Below are 23,722 nucleotides of genomic sequence, written 5' to 3' on the forward strand. Positions count from 1 at the left end.
AGTAACTTGGATGACTTTATGAACTAGGATATCCTTCTTGCTGATAGTTTAGGTCAGAGATTGTATAAAATGTTCGCAATGCACTCATTAGCATTTAGCTAGCATTCTCTATGGGATTTGACATGTACTTGTTAACATTGCCATCTTTCGGATTACAAAGGCTGGGTGGGGTTTTGTGATCAGTGCCGGTATCTCAAATATCCCGGTATGGCACAAGGTCGGTATGAAGGTATGACAATCTGGATGCCGCCCAAGCCTACTAGATTATCAGCTAATAATGGATTTCAATATAAACCACTTAGTTTAAATCAGGTGTGTATTACAGCGGGGCTAGAACAAAACTCAGTGGCTGTCCAAGACAAATGTTGCACACACTCCTTTATCGTGACCCGGTCTATAGAAACTTGCAACCAGAACCGTGACTCAATATCTGAAGTCTTCCTTCAACTGACAGCTCTGCATAAACTAGACACTCAATTCCCCTGAGGCCTGTTCTTTGCTAACCACTGACGCAGACACAGTGGCAGAGTGTTAGGGTAGATAGATGTAGCCTACTCTCCCTCTCGGTTGCTCAGGGCTGGGAGGTAGAACCTGGAACAGGCTGGAACACGCTACTGGAACACTGAGCATCTCTTGTGAAACTATGGAATTCATACGCAGAAAGAACACAATTTAGGAATGCATATCTCCAGGCTAAGGATTATAGTGTCAACTATCTGGAGGAATAGGCATTTTGTGTTTTCCTTCACCGGAATCTTCAGTAATTTTGGTAATTAACAGAAAATCTATGGCAATGCATAACAACTTTAGTCATTTATACCTGAATATATGTTTTATATTGTTATACAGTGTTAATTTTTTTGTATCCATGAGTTTCTAGTATATGGAACATATGGTTGAAGACAAAATAGGGTTGCAGAGTAAATTAGGCTAACTATACTAAATTATCTAACTATTGACATTTTTCACAACTGCCACCAGTTTTACGGCAAAACACTTGACAACAAATAAATACTGACGTAGTAAAATCAAGAAGTGGTAAAAGTCTGAAATTATATTGCAGAAACCCTTATATTAAACCACCAACGGTATTCACTAAATTGACGGTCTGTATTTAGGATACAGTTTTACAGATGTCATTTTATTTTCTATTTTCAAATCATCTTATTGAACTATTTCATCTATTTTACATGTGATAAAGGTCACACAGAGGGACAGAGATAATTGAAGACAAAATTAGACCAAAGCTCCCAAAAAAGGGCCACGAGATGACTTGAGAGAGTAAAGAACAGTAAAGAACTAATTCTACATTTACAATGACGGCCTACAGGGGAACAGTGGGTTACATGCCTTGTTCAGGGTAGACCGAGAGATTTTTTTACCTTGTCAGCTTGGGGATTTGATCCAGAAACATTTTCGGTTAATGGCCCAACGCACTAACCACTAGGCTACCTGCCCCGATGTCAACACGGCAGAGTTAATTAGGAGTTCAAAGGTGTGAAGCAGCTGAAGTCCTACTGTATTTGTTCCAGATCATTATTATCTTTATTTTTCTGCCATTTTGGTGAGAAAAAAATGAAAATTCCCCTGAGATTATAAGACCCAGGATTGTGCAATTTAGCAAGGTAAAGGCCCAAGGGCCACATCCGCTCAAGCGATACCATGCCAATTGGCACATGGTTGCGCTAAAACAAGCGATTGAACATGCTAACTTTGTAAGGTCATCCCACGCACCCCGTGGGACCCAAAGTCATGAACCCCGGCCATGCTGCTTGCAGCTTTAATTCTGTTTGTTTTCATGAGCGTTTTCTCTACCCATGGAGTGCAGCAGGAAATGCTATTACAACAGAGCAGGCCAACAATAAGGCTGTGTTGTCTAAGGATCTCTCCTAATCTCATTCTTGCCCTCACACTATTCATTTCACTATCAATCTCTCCATTTCTGTGTTCAGCTCAGGCTATTGCTGATATGTGTTTGGTCTGTCTCACTACCTAGCCTACATCTCAACCTACTATCTGTCTGCCTCCCATACCTATCCGTCTCCCTCTATCCATCTCTCTCCATGACTGTCTAGGTGTGGCAGCATACAGTACTTTCTGGTTCTCAGTTAAGTGTTGATGTGACCGTCAGGAGCAATTCCCTGGCACTGGCTCTAGAAAAACCATAATACTCATGCGGGCAGAGAGGATTTCTGTGGTTCTGAGTGTTCCAGCAGCCAGAGGATGTCCAGTCTCCTCTCGGACGACACACCCCAACTGAAAAACCTGGACTGAAAAACATAGTCTGATCAATCTCAACAGGGTTTCTACAGAGAAACACTCAGTTTCATCTTCCAGATCCGTCACACCACATCCCATTTCCACCGAATTTACCACAACAAAATGTAATTGACCTTTATTATGATTTATTACAGCACATGAAGTCTGATCTAATCATCCAATCTACTGTTGCATAACTGTAGACCACTACCCTCATCTTATCACGACATCAGCGGCAGCCTCACCCTGTCGTTTCCCCACTGATCTAATTGAGGCTATCATGAAGGAGACCTCTGACAGGCAGAAACAGCTTCAAAAAGTCAGTGAAACAGGTCAACTTAGGAGAGAATTAAGTTATGTGGGAGAACAAGACAGGTCATTGAAAGATTCATTGTAGGCCACGCTTTAGTGCAGGTGGTGATGTCACAATACAGTAGAGTGTGAGTCATAATTCAGTAGTATAACCCAACTAGACTAACATGGTGTGTGTCACAAAGCTATTCATCACAATGTAAATGTAAATTAATATCTATATTTGACTGGTACTGTATATGGAAAAATAAGTTACAAAATTTAAACCAATCAAATAACAGACGACTTTCGGTCAACCAAGATTTTTAGTCTGGGACAGCCCTAGAATAAATGGTTAATAAGTGATAAGCAGTGAATGGGCAATCACTACCATCGTGGGACTTTTTAAAATTCTGTATTGTTACAGCATTCAACCCACATAATGCATTTAAATGTAAAATAAAAATATGGAAAACCATTACTATTTTTTTTAATAATCGAAACGACATCCAAAAGCACTAAACGGTCAGCACTAGTGGTCAGAAAGGTCAGAAACGAGATAGCGGTGCTCCTATTTGACCCATATTCATCACTGAAAAAGAGAAACTGTGGAATGTTATTATTTCAAAGCTTACAAACATGGTTGTGAAAGTATTCTATGATTTATTAATTTATTTTTACAAATGTTATAGCTTAGAACCTATTTTACATAATCTGAGGTGTTTTTTTTTTTTTTTACTAATGCTCTCAGCTGTCAAGACTTTTTGTTTGGCGACTTTGGGTCTTGAGCATCATAACGCTGTATAGGCCACCAAAGCACTGCCCCAATTCATTTACTGATTTCTCTGAACTATTGTCCATTGTCCTTGAGAACTATACTGAACAAAACCATAAAACGCAACATACACCAATAAAGACTTTACTCAGTTACAATTCAAAGACGGAAATCAATAGAATAATTCAATAAATTCATTGGGCCCTAATCTTCGGATTTCATATGACTGGAGAAAGGCCCAGCCAATCAGAATGAGTTTTCCCCCCACAAAAGGGCTTTATAAGACAGAAATACCCCTTAGAACCACCCATACGTAACTGTCAAATTCTCTAAAATGACATTGGAGGCAGCATATGCAGAGAAATGAACATTCAGTTACGTTGGACATTCCTGCCAATTGCATGCTCCCTTAAAACTTGAGACATCTGTGGCATTGTGTTGTGACAAAACTGCACATTTTAGTAGCCTTTAATTGTCCCCAGCACAAGGTGCACCTGTGTTAATCAGCTTCTTGATATGCCACACCTGTCAGGTGGATCGATTGTGGATGGATGGATGGATGACAGGTGGATGGATGACCCGCCAAACCACACTCCTTAACACCCACCCGCCAGCCGCACCAATGATAATACATTTTAAAAATTACAACTAAAAACAAGAATAATACCTAGGTGTTAGTTTGAATTCTGAACTCGAATCACACATTAGGAATGTGACCAACATAGCTTTTTACTACCTGAGGAATATTGTCATGGTGCGGACGTTTTTCTCTCAGGCAGATACAGAGACTCATCCATGCTTTTATGACTACTGTAATGGTTTGCTGTCTGGTCCACCTAGGAAAGCCATTGGTCAACTGCAAAACATACAGAATGCAGCAGCACAGGTACTGACCAAGACCAGATGGAGAGCACCAGTTAAGGTCTTTGCACTGGCTGCCTGTGAGTTTAAGAATTTGTTTTAAGATTCTTCTATTGGTTTTTAAATCAATCCACAATTGTAGACCTCAATACATATCAGACATGGTTTAAAGTTATGTACCCAGTAGGTCCCTCAGTTAAAAGGCCAGTGCCAGAGGAACTATCACAACACCTGGGACAAAGAGGCATGGAGAGGCAGCCTTCAGTTATTATGCCCCCAGCCTCTGGAATAGCCTGCCAGAGAACCCGAGGGGGGCCAAAACTGTGGACATATTTAAAATAAATCTTAAAAACACACCTTTTTAGCTTTGCTTTTCCTTTGGGTGCTTTTTAGTCGTTCAGTTTTTGTTATTTATCCTGTTTGTTGTGTAGTAAATATTTCAGTTTTTAATTTGTTTTTTTTCCTGTGAAGCACATTGTGTTGCATTCCATGTCTGAAATGTGCGGTATAAATAAAGTTTGATTTGTGCACATCATCGGTTGAGACGTCGCATACTCTTTAATACAGGGTAGGCATCACTTCAATCATAGAAATAGAACTTGGAATGGACAAATCCCTTCAGAACACTGCAATTAAGCTGCTTAACCAATTAAATGTACTTTTAATTAACTTCAACTTCCAGAAAGATGGCTGCTTGTCCCCCCACTGTCAAATGTCAACTTGAATGGGAATGTATGTTGTAACGGCAGGGTTGTGGGTTCGATCCCCACAAGGGACCAGTACAAGAAAATGTATGCATTGGATAAGAGCGTCTGCTAAATGACTCAAATGTAAATATGATCTATATATTTCTATGATTTCAATACTTTTCCTACGGAGGATAAATTGTTTCATTTATAACAATGAATATGGAGTTGTCATAATAACAACGCATTATTAGAACAGTCACATTTTGGAGGTGAAGGCGATGTAGTTGATGACAATCCTTGAGCAACCAAGTTGTCACAGGAGCAAAAAGATCTTATATTTGGAACCACCCAAACAACAATATCAGGATATCACAAAAATAATTATGACCTGGATAATCTGCAGATTGCAGGCATGCCACCATCCACCTGATGTTTTTATTTTATTTTTTATTCCTTCCCAGCACCTCTCCTGTATGAGGGTGTTGAAACATGTAGTGCATTGTGCTGACATAATAGCATGGGGAGGGACAGTAAGTTCCCTGGCATTCCTCCCACTGCACATCTACACTAGTCTGTGCAGATGTGCTCTGAACACGTTCACAAAGCAACACAGCAGGCAACCTCCCACCTGGCTGTAATGTGGGTTTTGCATCTTAGAAGTGAAAAACAGCTACACTTGATTGTTAGCAACACCACTCATCTGTCATCAGCTTGTCACAGAGGACAAATGCACAGTGATGACGTATGACATGATAAATCTATAAGTTACAATCATCAATGGAAGGTAAATGGAGATCTCGATAATCTATATTGTGACAACAAGAGATGAGTGATGGACTGGATGTTGTAACGAGAAATGTGAACTTAACCTTTCCGCTAAATCCTTGAAAACAAATGGGATGGTTTTTCCATTTCAGCACACAGCTAGGAAAAGTGCTGAAAGAGAAGAAGGGAAAGAGATTGTCATTAGTCCAAGCACATTGCTACAAATAGGCCTAGTAACTATTCATCTATCATTGTATGCAGACTCACCACAGCATGATGCAGATCATTCATGACATGAATACAAACTAGCTAACTATTTAGGTAGCTATGTATGTAGCTGTATGGTGCAACATGATGAAGAGATACTCTCGTTTGGCCCAATAGCTGTTAACATGTCGATATCACAGGCAATGTGTATGATTAGATAGTGTAATAGCCAACTGTGGATTTGGCTAACCACAGATGTCACGACAGCTGTCATTGGCTAATTTGGCTGATAGCGTGTTACACAATACCCTTTGACAACAATACAATATCTACCCAGCAAACATGACCCCATGTGAGTATTTGGTAGACACAGGCTAACCCACAACAAGCCCAACCCACAACAAGCCCAACATGGCTTTCCCACACCAGTCCAACACAGGTTAGCCCACACCAAGCCCAGCTTCTTCATAAATGTAGAGGTGGGGGCTCATTATAATAGTTAGTGGTGTGGTTTGCAAATATGTTAAAGTGAAGGAAAAAAAATATTGCAGACACCATTCAAACCAATGAGTGTTTGGAACTTTAAAGACAATTATCTAGGAATATTTTTTCCCAGATAGAATCTTATAGCTTTATAGTTATGTTTGTGCAATCTTACTAGTGAATTTAAAAAGAAAAAAGACCTTGTACATTGTCAAATGACAAAGACCGTAAAAAAAAATAAGTTAAATAAGTGCATGAGATATGACAACTAAGTTTCTCTGATAATGATTGATATATATATATATATATATATATATATATATATATATATGATAACAACATTGTCTTTCTGATACAATGTAACAGACAGCCGATCAAAAAGGATGGGCTCGTTTCAGGAAAAGTGAGGATTAGGGCCAATGTGGAGCCTATGAGCAAAGGCGCATCGGCTCAATGTGGGCAGCCTACAAGGGTTAACCCGCATTGGGACCACATCCTGCCAACGTGGGCACATTTTCAAGGCAAAGTGAGGGCTACCCTCACCCCCACACTGAGCCAATGCCTTTGGGACAAATGTGGAGCCGATGAGCGAAGGCACATCGGCCCAATGTGGAGAGCCTACATGTGGCCAATATTTTTGCCCGCATTGGGCCCATAATGTCATTGTGCCAATGTGGACATATTGGCTCGGTATCTAGGCTAGTTAACTACGCAGTGGGCGCTCACCTGAAAATTGTCCAACGCAGAACTATTGAATGACGAAATCCAATACCTCCACAATAGCAAGAGAAAAGTGGTTTAAGCGAATCTATCAACAGTAAAACTAGACAAGTCCACCTCCAGACAGCTAACGTTAGCTACAAGAAATAGCTAGCTTAGCATCTGATGCTAGCAGCTACCTGTGAGTCTAGTCACGCGGTGGTAATATCGAGGTATCTTGCTCTTTGTCGTGATGTTAAAGATTTAATTAATGCGTTCTCATTTGCTACTCATCACTGTCGCTATTATTGTTTTTAACAAGGTTAAAAGCCTTTGGCTTTAGTGGTGCACCACTTCCGACTCACAACGGAAACTTTGACCGGAAAACCCTCCTCTCAGCTAAAAATGCAAATCGTTACTTCCATATAGCAACACCTTGATGACCAGTATCAAATATATACTCACATCTGACCACACGATAGCAACAACTTGATAACCAGTATCAAATATATACTCACATCTAACCACACGACTGAATGAGATGTCAACTGCTTTGGGAATAATGTAGCTATAGCATAGATGTTTTTCCAGTCTTGCCTTGAATTGCAATGAAGAGAAGTTGAATCATGGCAATAAACTCTTTCTGTGTTGTGGGCTTGTGGAGTAAAATGCATGGTCTGTGGCGCCACCTACTGGTTATTTCTGATCCCGTTCCAATACTCAGGCCTGTCAGTCATCTGAGTAGATTAGATGATGGGTGAGTTTTAGCAAGCATATGGAGTTGCATAACAATTACTTATGAAGATCTGACTTTTGAGAAAGTGCTCATCATTATGATCAGATTATTTTACAAGTCTTATATGATCTTTCACTGTTCAAAGCTCTGGCCGTGTAGCCTAGTGGTTAGAGCATTGGACTAGTAACCAAAAGGTTGCAAGTTCAAATCCCTGAGCTGACAAGGTACAAAATCTGTCGTTCTGCCCCTGAACAGGCAGATAACCCACTGATCCTAGGCTGTCATTGAAAATATGAATTTGTTCTTAACTGACTTGCCTAGTAAAATAAATTTTAAAAATTACAAGTATGTTAAACATTCTGCAGTGAAGTGCATGATACGCACACACTGCATAATACATTAATATGAAACTGTGATCTGATTGCACTGACATGGCCCTGTTTGACTTATTTTTTAACGAACCGTGCTATTTTGTTTGTTTTCTTGCATTGTTTGTAACTTATTTTGTACATAATGTTGCTGCTACCATGTCTTATAACCGAAAAAAGCTTCTGGACATCAGAACAGCGATTACTCACCTTGAATTGGACAAATAATTTTTCATTAATGAGTCGGACGGGAGGGATTTACTCCAGACACCCGAACAAGCCCTCATCCCCGTCATTCACAGGAGAAAGAGACTGAGATTTCACGGAAGGAGATTGGGGTGCCTTGGGAGGATCAGGCGACGAGTGGCTAATCTGCCTTTGCCATCCATACTGTTAGGCAATACACAATCACTGGAAAATAAATGGGACGAACTAAAAGCACAAACTATATGCTACCAACAGGGCATTAAAAACTGCAATATCTTATGTTTCACAGAGTAGTAGCCGGGGACTTTAATGCAGGGAAACCTAATTTCTATCAGCATGTTAAATGTGCAACCAGAGGGGGAAAACTATTCTAGACCACCTTTACTCCACACACACAGACTCGTACAAAGCTCTCCTCCACTCTCCATTTGGCAAATCTGACCATAATACTATCCTCCTGTCATCCCCACAGTGACTGTACGTACATAACCCAACCAGAAGCCCTGGATTACAGGCAACATCCGCACTGAGCTAAAGGGTAGAGCTGCTGCTTTCAAGAAGTGGTACTCTAACCCGGAATCTTATAAGAAATCCTGCTATGCCCTCCAACAAACCATCAAACAGACAAAGCTTCAATACAGGACTAAGATCGAATCGTACTACACTGGCTCCGATGCTCGTCGGATGAGACAGGGCTTGCAAACTATTACAGACTACAAAGGGAAGCCCAGCTGAGAGCTGCCCAGTGACACAAGCCTACCAAACGAGCTAAATAACTTCTATGCTCGCTTTGATCACGCTCTCCGCAGCCGATGTGAGTAAGACCGAAGCTCTGCATCTGTCCTCGTGCTCCTAGACCTTAGTGCTGCTTTTGATACCATCGATCACCACATTCTTTTGGAGAGATTGGAAACCCAAATTGGTCTACACGGACAAGTTCTGGCCTGGTTTAGATCTTATCTGTCGGAAAGATATCAATTTGTCTCTGTGAATGGTTTGTCCTCTGACAAATCAACTGTACATTTCGGTGTTCCTCAAGGTTCCGTTTTAGGACCACTATTGTTTTTCTATATATTTTACCTCTTGGGGATGTCATTCGAAAACATAATGTTAACTTTCACTGCTATGCGGATGACACACAGCTGTACATTTCAATGAAACATGGTGAAACCCCAAAATTGCCCTCGCTAGAAGCCTGTGTTTCAGATGGCTGCAAACTTTCTACTTTTAAACTCGGACAAAACAGAGATGCTTGTTCTAGGTCCAAAGAAACAAAGAGATCTTCTGTTGAATCTGACAATTAATCTTGATGGTTGTACAGTCGTCTCAAATAAAATTGAAGGACCTCGGCGTTACTCTGGACCCTGATCTCTCTTTTGACGAACATATCAAGACTGTTTCAATGACAGCTTTTTTCCATCTACGTAACATTGCAAAAATCTGAAACTTTCTGTCCAAAAATTATGCAGAACAATTTATCCATGCTTTTGTTATTTCTAGGTTAGACTACTGCAATGCTCTACTTTCCGGCTACCCGGATAAAGCACTAAATAAACTTCAGTTAGTGCTAAATACGCTACAGTCACAAGACGCAGGCCTCCTAATTGTCCCTAGAATTTCTAAGCAAACAGCTGGAGGCAGGGCTTTCTCCTATAGAGCTCCATTTTTATGGAATGGCCTGCCTACCCATGTGAGAGACGCAGACTCTGTCTCAACCTTTAAGTCTTTCCTTTAAGTATTTTCTTTAAGACTCATCTCTTCAGTGAGTCATATGATTGAGTGTTGTCTGGCCCAGGAGTGTGAGGGTGAACGGAAAGGCTCTGGAGCAACGAACCACCCTTGCTGTCTCTGCCTGGCCGGTTCCCCTCTCTCCACTGGGACTGCCTGCATCCGCTACGGATCCGCAGTCAAACGACCACCCCTCATCACTGTCAAACGCTCCCTAAAACACTTCTGTGAGCAGGCCTTTCTAATCGACCTGGCCCGGGTATCCTGGAAGGACATTGACCTCATCCCGTCAGTTGAGGATGCCTGGTCATTCTTTAAAAGTAACTTCCTCACCATTTTAGATAAGCATGCTCCGTTCAAAAAATGCAGAACTAAGAACAGATATAGCCCTTGGTTCACTCCAGACCTGACTTCCCTCGACCAGCACAAAAACATCCTGTGGCGGACTGCAATAGCATTGAATAGTCCCCGCGATATGAAACTGTTCAGGGAAGTCAGGAACCAATACACGCAGTCAGTCAGGAAAGCAAAGACCAGCTTCTTCAGGCAGAAATATGCATCCTGTAGCTCTAACTCCAAAAAGTTCTGGGACACTGTGAAGTCCATGGAGAACTAGAGCACCTCCTCCCAGCTGCCCACTGCACTGAGGCTCGGTAACACGGTCACCACCGATAAATCCATGATTATCGAAAACTTCATCAAGCATTTCTCAACGGCTGGCCATGCCTTCCACCTGGCTACTCCAACCTCGGCCAACAGCTCCGCCCCCCCCCCCCCCCGCAGCTACTCGCCCAAGCCTTTCCAGGTTCTCCTTTACCCAAATCCAGATAGCAGATGTTCTGAAAGAGCTGCAAAACCTGGACCCGTACAAATCAGCTGGGCTTGACAATCTGGACCCTCTATTTCTGAAACTATCCGCGCCATTGTCGCAACTCCTATTACCAGCCTGTTCAACCTCTCTTTCATATCGTCTGAGATCCCCAAGGATTGGAAAGCTGCCGCAGTCATCCCCCTCTTCAAAAGGGGAGACACCCTGGACCCAAACTGTTACAGACCTATATCCATCCTGCCCTGCCTTTCTAAGGTCTTCGAAAGCCAAGTCAACAAACAGGTCACTGACCATCTCGAATCCCACCGTACCTTCTCCGCTGTGCAATCTGGTTTCCGTGCCGGTCACGAGTGCACCTCAGCCACGCTCAAGGTACTAAACGATATCATAACCGCCATCGATAAAAGACAGTACTGTGCTGCCGTCTTCATCGACCTTGCCAAGGCTTTCGACTCTGTCAATCACCATATTCTTATCGGCAGACTCAGTAGGCTCGGTTTTTCGGATGACTGCCTTGCCTGGTTCACCAATTACTTTGCAAACAGAGTTCAGTGTGTCAAATCGGAGGGCATGCTGTCCGGTCCTCTGGCAGTCTCTATGGGGGTGCCACAGGGTTCAATTCTCGGGCCGACTCTTTTCTCTGTATATATCAATGATGTTGCTCTTGCTGCGGGCGATTCCCTGATCCACCTCGACACCATTCTGTATACTTCCGGCCCGTCCTTGGACACTGTGCTATCTAACCTCCAAACGAGCTTCAATGCCATACAACACTCCTTCTGTGGCCTCCAACTGCTCTTAAACGCTAGTAAAACCAAATGCATGCTTTTCAACCGTTCGCTGCCTGCACCCGCACGCCCGACTAGCATCACCACCCTGGATGGTTCCGACCTAGAATATGTGGACCTAGGTGTCTGGCTAGACTGTAAACGCTCCTTCCAGACTCATATCAAACATCTCCAATCTAAAATCAAATCTAGAGTCGGCTTTCTATTCCGCAACAAAGCCTCCTTCACTCATGCCGCCAAACTTACCCTAGTAAAACTGACTATCCTACCGATCCTCGACTTCGGCGATGTCATCTACAAAATAGCTTCCAACACTCTACTCAGCAAACTGGATGCAGTTTATCACAGTGCCATCCGTTTTGTTACTAAAGCACCTTATACCACCCACCACTGCGACCTGTATGCTCTAGTCGGCTGGCCCTCGCTACTTATTCGTCGCCAGACCCACTGGCTCCAGGTCATCTACAAGTCCATGCTAGGTAAAGCTCCGCCTTATCTCAGTTCACTGGTCACGATGGCAACACCCACCCGTAGCACGCGCTCCAGCAGGTGTATCTCACTGATTATCCCTAAAGCCAACACCTCATTTGGCCGCCTTTCGTTCCAGTTCTCTGCTGCCTGTGACTGGAACAAATTGCAAAAAAACAAAACAAAACAACAACAACAAAAAAAAATCGCTGAAGTTGGAGACTTTTATCTCCCTCACCAACTTCAAACATCTGCTATCTGAGCAGCTAACCGATCGCTGCAGCTGTACATAGTCTATCGGTAAATAGCCCACCCAATTTTACCTACCTCTTCCCCATACTGTTTATATTTATTTACTTTTCTGCTATTTTGCACACCAATATCTCTACCTTTACATGACCATCTGATCATTTATCACTCCAGTGTTAATCTGCAAAATTGTAATTATTCGCCTACCTCCTCATAAATTTGGCACATAATGTATATAGACTCTCTTTTTTTCTACTGTGTTATTGACTTGTTAATTGTTTACTCCATGTGTAACTCTGTGTTGTTGTCTGTTCACACTGCTATGCTTTATCTTGGCCAGGTCGCAGAACTTGTTCTCAACTAACCTACCTGGTTAAATAAAGGTGAAATAAATAAATACAAAAATTCTCTGCCTCTAACCCTATTACAGGGGCTGAGTCACTGGCTTTCTGGTGCTCTTTCATGCCGTCCCTAGGGGGGGTGTGTCACTTGAGTGTGTTGAGTCACTGGGGGGCTAGGGTCAGTTTGTTATATCTGGAGTACTTCTCCTGTCTTATCCAGTGTCCTGTGTGAATTTAAGTATGCTCTCTCTAAGTCTCTCTTTCTTTCTCTCTCTCGTAGGACCTGAGCCATAGGACCATGCCTCAGGACTACCTGGCATGATGACTCCTTGCTGTCCCCAGTCCACCTGGCTGTGCTGCTGCTCCAGTTTCAACTGTTCTGCCTACGGTTATGGAACCCTGACCTGTTCACCGGACGTGCTACCTGTCCCAGACCTGCTGTTTTCAACTCTCTAGAGACAGCAGGAGCGGTAGAGATACTCTCAATGATCGGCTATGAAAAGCCAACTGACATTTACTCCTGAGGTGCTGACTTGCTGCACCCTCGACAACTACTGTGATTATTATTATTTGACCATGCTAGTCATTTATGAACATTTGAATATCTTGGCCATGTTCTGTTATAATCTCCACCCGGCACAGCCAGAAGAGGACTGGCCACCCCTCATAGCCTGGTTCCTCTCTAGGTTTCTTCCTAGGTTTTGGCCTTTCTGGGGAGTTTTTCCTAGCCACCGTGCTTCTACACCTGCATTGCTTGCTGTTTAGGGTTTTTGGCTGGGTTTCTGTACAGCGCTTTGAGATATCAGCTGATGTAAGAAGGGCTATATAAACAAATTTGATTTGATATTTGCATACTGCCCCAACAGATCCACAGATGATGCAATCTCTATTGCACTCCACACTGCCCTTTCAAACCTGGACAAAAGGAGCACCTATGTAAAAATGCTATTAATTGACTACAGCTCAGCGTTCAACACCATAGTGCCCTCAAAGCTCATCACTAAGCTAAGGACCCTGGGACTAAGCACCTCCCTCTGCAACTGGCTTCTGGACTTCCTGACGGGCCGCCCCCAGGTGGTAAGGGAAGGTAACAACACATCCACCACACTGATCCTTAACACGGGGTCCCCTCAGGTGTGCGTGCTCCTGTATTCCCTGTTCACTCATGACTGCACCGCCAGGCACGACTCCAACACCATCATTAAATTTGCCGATGACACAATAGAGGTAGGCCTGATCACCGACAAGACAGCCTATAGGGAGGAGGTCAGAGACCTGGATGTGTGGTGCAAGGACAACAACTTCTTCCTCAACGTGATCAAGACAAAGGAGATGATTGTGGACTACAGGAGAAGGACTGAACAGGTTGAAAGCTTCAAATTCCTTGGCGTCCACATCACCAACAAACTATCATGGTCCAAGCACACCAAGACAGTAGAAGAGGGCACGACAAAACCTATTCCCCCTAAGCAGACTGAAAAGCTTTGGCATGGGTCCTCAAAACGTCAAAAGGTTCTATAGCTGCACCATCGAGAGCATCCTGATGGGTTGCATCACTGCCTGGTATGGCAACTGCTCGGCCTTCGACCACAAGGTACTACATAGGGTAGTGCGCATGGCCCAGTACATCACCGGGGCCAAGCTTCCTGCCATCCAGCCCCTCTATACCAGTGTCAGAGGAAGGCCCTAAAAATAGTCAAAGACTCCAGCCACCCTTGTCATAACCTGTTCCCTTGGTACCGCACGGCATGCGGTACCGGAGCGCCAAGTCTTGGTCCAAGAGGCTTCTAAACAGCTTCTACTCCCAAGTCATAAGACTCCTGAACATCTAATCAAATGCCTACCCAGATTATTTGCATTGACCCCCCCCCCCCCACACACTGCTGCTACTCTCTGTTATTGTCCATGCATAATCACTTTAATAACCGGTTCCCCCACGCATTGACTCTGTACCGGTACCCCCTGTATATTGTTATTGTCACTATTGTTATTTTACTGCTGATCTTTTATTATTTGTTACTTTTGTTTCTGACTTTTTTGGTATTTTCTTAACTGCATTGTTGGTTAAGGGCTTGTAAGCAAGCATTTCACTGTAAGGTCTGTTGTATTCGGCGCATGTGACAAATAACATTTGATTTGATTGACCGGTTGGAGACCACTGCTCAAGAGCAACAAGTTAAACAATTTAAAGGCAATGCTACCAAATACTAATTAAGTATATGTAAACTTCTGACCCACTGGCAATGTGATGAAATAAATTAAAACTGAAATAAATCATTCTCTCTCTTATTATTCTGACATTTCACATCCTTAAACTAGTGGTGATACTAACTGACCTAAGACAGGGAATTGTTTACGAGGATTAAATGTCAGGAATTGTGAAAAACTGTGTTTAAATGTACTTGACTAAGGTGTATGTAAACTTCTGATTTCAACTGTAGATGTGACCCAGCCATGGCAAGCTGCAGGTTGGGCACCCATGATCATGGATCTCTTATTTAGAGGGATTCACTGGAAGCCATTTGCGACAAATTTAAATATCACAAAATAATGTTCCAGATACAGACTTATTTCTTAGCAGTAAGCATTTTAACTAATAAATTATGGAATTGTCAACAATGCCCTTGAGTGGACTCCTCTTTGTAATGACTATGCAACACCACAAGATGGCAGTAAAGTAAAGGTCTTTGTCATGGCTATTGTAGTTTCACCACTAGTCAACAGTCTATACAACAGACATGTTTTATAGTTCACCTGAATTACCAAGGTTTTCTAACTCGTAATTAGGGCTGTCAGAGTTCAAATCAAAATGTTTTTGTCACATGGGCCGAATACAACAGGTGGTAGACCTTATCATGAAGTGCTTACTTTTACAAGCCCTTAACCAACAATGCAGTTCAAGAAAGAGTTAAGAAAATATTTACTAAATAAATTAAAGTAAAAAGAAGTAACGAGACTGTATACAATAACGAGGCTATATACAGGGGGTACCAGTACCGAGTCATCTCTGTGTACCCGTCGCAAGACCCATCGGTTGATGCTTATTTATAAAACCCTCATTGGCCTCATTCCCCCAATCTGAGATATCTACTGCAGCCCTCATCCTCCACATACAACACCCGTTGTGCCAGTCACATTCTCCCCAGAGCACACACATCCCTGGGTCGCTCGTCTTTCAGTTCGCTGCAGCTAGTGACTGGAACGAGCTGCAACAAACACTCAAACTGGACAGTTTTTTTTATCTCAATCTCTTCATTCAAAGACTCAATCATGGACACTCTTACTGACAGTTGTGGCTGCTCTCCGTGATGTATTGTTGTCTCTACCTTCTTGCTGCTGTCTGTTCCCAATAAATGTTTGTACCATGTTTTGTGCTGCTACCATGTTGTGCTGCTGCCATGTTGTGTTGCTACCATGTTGTTGTCATGTTGTGTTGTTACCATACTGTGTTGTCTTAGGTCTCTCTTTATGTCGTGTTGTCTCTCTTGTTGTGATGTGTTTTGTCCTATAAAAAAATAAAATAATAATAATCCCAGCCCCCGTCCCAGCAGGAGGTCTTTTGGTAGGCCGTCATTGTAAATAATAATTTGTTCTTAACTGACTTGCCTAGTCAAATAAAGGTTACATTTAAAAAATGTGCAGGTGTACAGGTTATTTGAGGTCATTTGTACATGTTGGTAGGGGTAAAGTGACTGCTTAGATAATAAACAGAGAGCAGCAGTGTAAAAACAAATGGGGGGGGGGGGGCTATGACTTGGGTGACTGGAGTCTTTGACAATTTTTTGGGTCTTCCTCCGACCCCGCCTAGTATATAGGTCCTGGATGGCAGAATGCTTGACCCCAGTGATGTACTGGACCGTACGCATTACCACCTGTAGCGCCTTATGGTCGGATGCTGAGCAGTTGCCATACCAGGTGGTGATGCAACCAAACTTTTTGAGGATCTAGGGACCCATGCCGAATCTTTTCAGTCTCCTGCAAATGTGTTGTCGTACCCTCTTCACAACTGTCTGGATGTGTTTGGACCATGATAGTTAGTTGGTGATGTGGACACCAAGGAACTTGAAACTCTCAACCTGCTCCACTACAGCCCGTCGATGGTAATGGGGTCTGTTCGGCCCTCCTTTTCATATAGTCCACGATCAGCTCCTTTGTCTTGCTCACATTGAGGGAAAGGTTGTTTTTCCTGGCACCACACTGCCTGGTCTCTGACCTCCTCCCTATAGGCTGTCTCGTCGTTGTCGGTGATCAGGACTACCACTGTTGTGTCTTCAGGAAACTTAATGATGATGTTGGAGTCGTGTTCGGCCATGCAGTCGTTGCCTACCCTTACCACCTTGGGGCGCCCCATCAGGAAGTCCAGGATTCAGTTGCAGTTTTTAGTCCCACGGTCCTTAGCTTAGTGATGATCTTTGAAGAAACTATGGTGTTGAACACTGAGCTGTAGTCAATTTTAGTGCACTCATTTGTTTTAATCGTATTGTCTGAAAGCGTTCAAAATACACTGAAAGCATCCAAAATACATAAGCGATGAAAACAACAATGCGATGTCAAAACAAGTTGATATTTGGATGTGTGTGCTTTATCAATTTAGACTTCAATATTCTTGTAAATGCTTTTTGTATAAATAAATCTTAATTTACAGTTCAATTTGAGAAAATGAATTGTGATTTATCACAGCAAATCCTGCAACTAACTCTTAATTTTTTGTATATTGTTTGACAGCCCTACTCCTAATACATTGTTCTGTGTAGTGTAGAGATAATTAAGACCTGACGTTTAATCAAAAAGATTTGGCAGCGGTGGGATTCGAACCCACGCCATCGAAATGACTGGAGCCTAAATCCAGCGCCTTAGACCACTCGGCCACGCTACCCTCCGAAGACTTTCAACGTACAGAAACAGATTTGAATATATACAATATTTCATAGGGGGTTCCAAAAGCAATAATATTTCAGTTTTTACCTTACCATGCCAACACAACAGACGGAGACGTCCATAACACCAGTGGTGGTAGGTTTACTTCGCTGGAAGATTGCTAACTTGTTGCCGCCAGGGACCCACCCTTTCATGGGGCTAACTACTGTAGCTCAACTTGGGCTAGAAAGTTTAGCTGCAGAATCATGCATTGCAGTCTTTTGAAATGTAGATAACCTTAGAGAAGAGAACTTCAGGTAAAAATTGCGATAACAAACCGACACAAACAGTTGTTTTTAATTTTGACTTTCACTACGTGGCTCACTAATGCTGTGTTCATAACCAAGATGGACGGTGGTAATTTACCTGCTTTCAGTAAAGCCAGTGTGTCTATGTACAGTATGCGGATGACTCAACACATTACAGATCAGCTCCTACAGCGAGTTAAATTACTGCAACACTTAAAGAGCAGCAGTTAGTTTCAGTATGGGTGGCAAGAAATAAGTTAGTCATAAATATTTCAAAAACTAAAAGCATTGTATTTGGGACTAATCATTCACTAAACCCTAAACCTCAACGAAATCTTGAAATGAATGATGTGGAAATCGAGCAAGTTGAGGTGACTAAACTGCTTGGAGTAACTCTGGATTGTAAACTGTCATGGTCAAAACATGTTGATGCAACAGTAACAAAGATGGGGAGAAGTCTGTCCATAATAAAGCGCAGCTCTGCCTTCTTAACAGCACTATCAACAAGTCAGGTCCGACAGGCCCTAGTTTTGTCACACCTGGACTACTGTTCAGTCATGCGGTCAGGTGCCACAAAGAGGGTTTAGGAAAATTGCAATTGGCCCAGAACAGGTCAGCACGGCTGGCCCTTAAATGTACACTGAGCGCTAACATTAATAATATGCATGTAAATCTCTCATTGCTCAAAGTAGACAAGAGATTGACTTCATCACTACTTGTTTTTGTAAGAAGTATTGCTTTACAATTCTGGCGAAAACTTGGACAAATGTTGGGATTAAGTGAGTTAAAATCCTCCTAGAAGTCACAGAGGGTACATTGAGGGATGTCAAAATGCTGAATCTTGGCACTTTAGCAAGTATAATTCATATTTAATTCTCCATGTGTTCTATATTAAAGGACACTTTGTTTCATAAAAGAGGCTTGAAATTCAATATTGGTTGGCAATTTCTACTTCAAATATCGAAGGGGCAAAAGGCACTCTTCATGGAATGACCCTCATGCAGTTGAATGAGTATATAAATAGAACAGCAGTGTCGATTGTGTGTTTATGTAAGCGCGCGCGTGTGTGTGTGTGTGTGTAAGAGAGATGGATGTGTGGAGAGTCAGTGCAAATAGTCTCTAAGGTGCAGGTCTGAGCTGATAGACAGCTAGGGTTAGGTGTTCAACAGTCTGATGTCTGATCGCCTTGTGGTAGAAGCTGTCACGGGGGCTGTTGGTCCGAGACCCGATACTCCAATACCGTTTGCCAGATGGTAACAGAGTGGTGATAAATATACTTGTGTATTGTGTACAGTACTTACGGTTTCTACTGGCTCGCTGCCAGCTGCACAAGAAGGGGTGTGGCCAAATTCTATTTGATGTGACTATTGGCCAGAAATACTTTGTGGTTGTCAATGACGGTAAGTAATACGTGCAGGGAGTGCATGTTGCCATGGTGGACGGCGTGTTTAGCAGGACACAAAGTTTTAAAACATTTGTGAAATTTCACATTAAGGAAATTACTTGATAACAGAATTTTCGGCAGTTAAATCAGAATCACCTTTATTCACTAAATACATATGCATGGAAAGACATTTGACTCAGTAAAATAGTGCTGTCACAATAAACAGAATAAACGGACAAGACAAGTATTCAGACCCCTTGACTATTTCCACATTTTGTTACGTTGCAGCCTTATTCTAAAATGGATTAAATTTTTTTTTTTATTTCTTATCAATCTACACACAATACCCCATAATGACAAAGAAAAAACATTTAAAACGGAAATATCACATTTACATAAGTATTCAGAACCTTTACTCAGTACTTTGTTGAAGCACCTTTGGCAGCGATTACAGCCTCGAGTCTTCATGGGTATGACACTACAAGCTTGGCAAACCTGTATTTGGGGAGTTTCTCCCATTCTTCTCTGCGGGTCCTCTCAAGCTCAGTCAGGTTGGATGGGGAGTGTCGCTGCACAGCTATTTTCAGGTCTCTACAAAGATGTTCAATCGGTTTCAAGTCTGGGCTCTGGCTTGGCCACTCAAGGACATTCAGAGATTTGTCCCAAAGCCACTCCTGTATTGTCTTGGCTGTGTGCTTAGGGTCATTGTCCTGTTGGAAGGCGAACCTTTTCCTTCTATCCTGACTAGTCTTCCAGTCCCTGCCACTGAAACACATCCCCACAGCATGATGCTGCCACCACCATTCTTCACAGTAGGGATGGTGCCAGGTTTCTCCAGATGTGACGCTTGGCCTTCAGGCCACAGAGTTCAACCTTGGTTTCATCAGACCAGATAATCTTTTTTCTCATGGTCTGAGAGTCTTCAGGTGCCTTTTGGCAAACTCCAAGTGGCCTGTCATGTGCCTTTTACTGAGAAGTAGCTTCCGTCTGGCCACTCTACCATAAAGGCTTGATTGGTGTACTGCTGCAGAGATTAACTCTGTCAGAGTGACTATTGGGTTCTTGGTCACTTCCCTGACCAAGGTCCTTATCCCTCGTTTGCTCAGTTTGGTTTCGGAAGGCCAGCTCTAGGAAGAGTCTTGGTGGTTCCAAACTTCTTCCATTTAAGAATGATGGAGGCCACTGTGTTCTTGGGGACCTTCAATGATGCAGAAATATTTTGGTACCCTTCCCCAGATCTGTGCCTCGACACAATCCTGTCTCTCGACACAATCTTGTCTCGGAGCTCTACAGACAATTCCTTTGACCTCATGGCTTGGTTTTTGCTCTGACATGCACTGTCAACTGTGGGACCTTATATCGACGGGTGTGTGCCTTTCCAAATCATGTCCAATCAATTGAATTGGCCACAGGTGGACTCCAATCAAGTTGTAGAAACATCTAAATGATGATCAATGGAAACAGGATGCACCCGAGCCCAAAGTTCAGTCTCATAACAAAGGATCTGAATTCTTATGCAAATAAGGTATTTCTGTTTTTGCTCTGTCAATATGAGGTATTGTGTGTAGATTAATGAGATATTTTTTAATTTAAACCATTTTAGAGTAAGGCTGTAACAGAACAAAATGTGGAAAAAGGGAAGGGATCTGAATACTTTCAGACTTTCAGAATAATGCACTGTATCGTGTACTTCTATCTTCGTTAAAAACAATTTGTCATCCAGGAGACTTTGATAAAATGTCCAAAATCCTTGCCCACGTTGATATTCTGTAAGAGTAATGTGTATGCCAATTATTTGATAGACTGGCCGTGTGAATGTTAAAGGTCTTACTCACTTCGGAAAGCGTGGTCACAGTCGTCAGAGGGCGACCTGGCCAAGACTTTCGACTATGTCAATCACCACATTCTTATCGGCAGAGTCAACAGCCTTGGTTTCTCAAATGACTGCCTCGCCTGGTTCACCAACTACTTCTCAGACAGAGTTCAGTGTGTCAAATCGGAGAGCCTGTTGTCCGGACCTCTGGCAGTCTCTATGGGGGTGCCACAGGGTTCAATTCTTGAGTCGACTCTTTTCTCTGTATACATCAATGATGTCGCTCTTGCTGCTGGTGATTCTCTGATCCACCTCTACGCAGACGACACCATTCTGTATACTTCTGGCCCTTCTTTGGACACTGTGTTACATTTACATTACATTTAAGTCATTTGGCAGACGCTCTTATCCAGAGCGACTTACAAATTGGTGAATTCACCTTATGACATCCAGTGGAACAGCCACTTTACAATAGTGCATCTAAATCATTTAAGGGGGGGGGTGAGAAGGATTACTTTATCCTATCCTAGGTATTCCTTAAAGAGGTGGGGTTTCAGGTGTCTCCGGAAGGTGGTGATTGACTCCGCTGTCCTGGCGTCGTGAGGGAGTTTGTTCCACCATTGGGGGGCCAGAGCAGCGAACAGTTTTGACTGGGCTGAGCGGGAACTGTACTTCCTCAGTGGTAGGGAGGCGAGCAGGCCAGAGGTGGATGAACGCAGTGCCCTTGTTTGGGTGTAGGGCCTGATCAGAGCCTGGAGGTACTGCGGTGCCGTTCCCCTCACAGCTCCGTAGGCAAGCACCTTAACTAACCTCCAGACAAGCTTCAATGCTCTTAAATGCAAGTAAAACTAAATGCATGCTCTTCAACCGATCGTTGCTCGCACCTGCCCGCCCGTCCAGCATCACTACTCTGGACGGTTCTGACTTAGCATATGTGGACAACTACAAATACTTGGTTAGATTGAAAACTCCCCGCGATCAAACCGACATAAAAAAATAAAATGATACGCAGGCTAACACGGTCAGAAATCTCTACGAGCAAGCAAGTTGCAGCATCGAATAATCGAGTGCGTTCACGTGAAGGGGGCAGGGGGAGAATTCTGGCAGGTGGGAGCTTTTCGGCACAACACCGGCCCAATGGCAAGGATAGTTGGTTAGCTAGCATGTCACCACTTTGAAAAATCTGACTACATGAACAGTGAGCTAATGTTAACTAGCTAGCTAGCTAGATATCCCCTGGTGGGATGGCTAGTAAGGCACTTTGATTGACCTCGTTAGCTACATTAGCTAAAGTTGGCTAGCTAGCTCACAAAGGATTTGTGGGCTCAATGTTTTCCCCATACAAAAACAGAAACAGTTTTGTTCCACAAGTGCATCCGTTGTACATGACTAATCAAATGACCTGTGAAGTCAGTTATACATGTCAGCAGCAATGGAAATTAAGCTAGCCCGAGGCTAATACTTTTCAGACTGGGCTAGTAGAAAATGTGCCAAACTAGCCTGACACAGCAGGGAAATTTTGCCTTTACAAACATCACATTCCACAGATGTAGGACCAGAATGTTACCCAGGCTAATACAAATTGTGGTCTGCTGGGCATTGCCCAAAATCCTTGTGTTCCATCTCTGCATGTCAGTCCCTTTCAGAATATCCCCCTACCACTGTTGGTCCTCCTCAGTGACCTTACGGCTGAGGGTTTAACTTTCCTCTTGAGAATTAGAATCATAAGTACAGCCATATAGCTCATTGCAATACTTTACCTCTTCCGGCAAAAGGTACCCTAGACTGTCCTGATCGTCTAGTTGAGCATTCCAGATAATTCCTCCATCCCATCAGAAATATCCCATCCACATAGTAGTATTTTAGATCTGCAGATAGACCAAAGCCCAGTCTATTTTAAAATGACTATAGTCAAGTCTGTTGATTATAGTATTTAAAAACAAATGTTATCATTTTAGTAATCAACCTAGCTAGCTAGTAAAATGTACTTATTTTTGTCTTTCAGATGGGCGAACTGGAAACCAAATGACAACAGTCTGGGTCTGCAGCTGCTATTTTCCGTTGGGAAAGAGAAATGGCCCTATTTTTACGAGAAAAGGTAGCTCATCCACCATGGCAGAAGAGGAAGATCCAGACTGTTGATTGGGAAACAAGAAGAAACTTTGAGGCATGTTGAGGGACCACTTGCCACGTTGTCCGAGGTGGGTTTGTGTTATGATAAACAATGCATTTTCTGTCCAGATAAAGATGATGATACAGCATTGAAAAATACCTACCAGTGCATTCCTCAGACTATCCGGTGCATGGATATCCTGTGCCAGTGTGATGACATCCTGTACCAGTATGATCTGAGTGCAAGCATCCAGTTGTAGAGACTACAGCAGATCGAGCCTGTGGACAGACAGGTCAGTAACTCATCAAATGTGATACAACAATTCATGTGTATATTTATCTGCAGAGTATGTTTGTGTATGGTTCCAATGATTTAAGATTGGGTGTTGATGGACCACTTGTCACATTGTCCAAGCTGTGTTTGTGTTATGATAAACAATGCGTTTTCTGTCAAGATAAAGATGGTGATACAGCATTGAAAAAGACCTACCACTGACCAAATGTC

The 23,722-nt window shown here is 42.8% G+C and overlaps 1 long non-coding RNA gene, 1 other non-coding gene and 1 pseudogene across 2 annotated transcripts; 1 reads left to right on the forward strand and 2 right to left on the reverse strand.

Moving 5' to 3' along the window:
- Positions 1 to 7,620, reverse strand: part of LOC135523716 (myocardin-related transcription factor A-like) — a 47,377-nt pseudogene extending 39,757 nt beyond the window's left edge.
- A 9,917-nt stretch (positions 7,621 to 17,537) lies between these two features.
- Positions 17,538 to 17,619, reverse strand: trnal-uag (transfer RNA leucine (anticodon UAG)). Its single transcript has one exon. It is a non-coding gene; the product is annotated as a tRNA-Leu (tRNA).
- A 54-nt stretch (positions 17,620 to 17,673) lies between these two features.
- On the forward strand, positions 17,674 to 23,504 carry LOC135525145 (uncharacterized). Its single transcript, XR_010453079.1, has 3 exons — positions 17,674 to 17,756; positions 23,111 to 23,306; positions 23,385 to 23,504. It is a non-coding gene; the product is annotated as an uncharacterized LOC135525145 (long non-coding RNA).
- The last annotated feature ends 218 nt before the right edge of the window (positions 23,505 to 23,722 follow it).

Source organism: Oncorhynchus masou, chromosome 31 (assembly GCF_036934945.1).
Source record: "Oncorhynchus masou masou isolate Uvic2021 chromosome 31, UVic_Omas_1.1, whole genome shotgun sequence".
In the NCBI taxonomy this organism is placed as follows: Eukaryota; Metazoa; Chordata; class Actinopteri; order Salmoniformes; family Salmonidae; genus Oncorhynchus; species Oncorhynchus masou.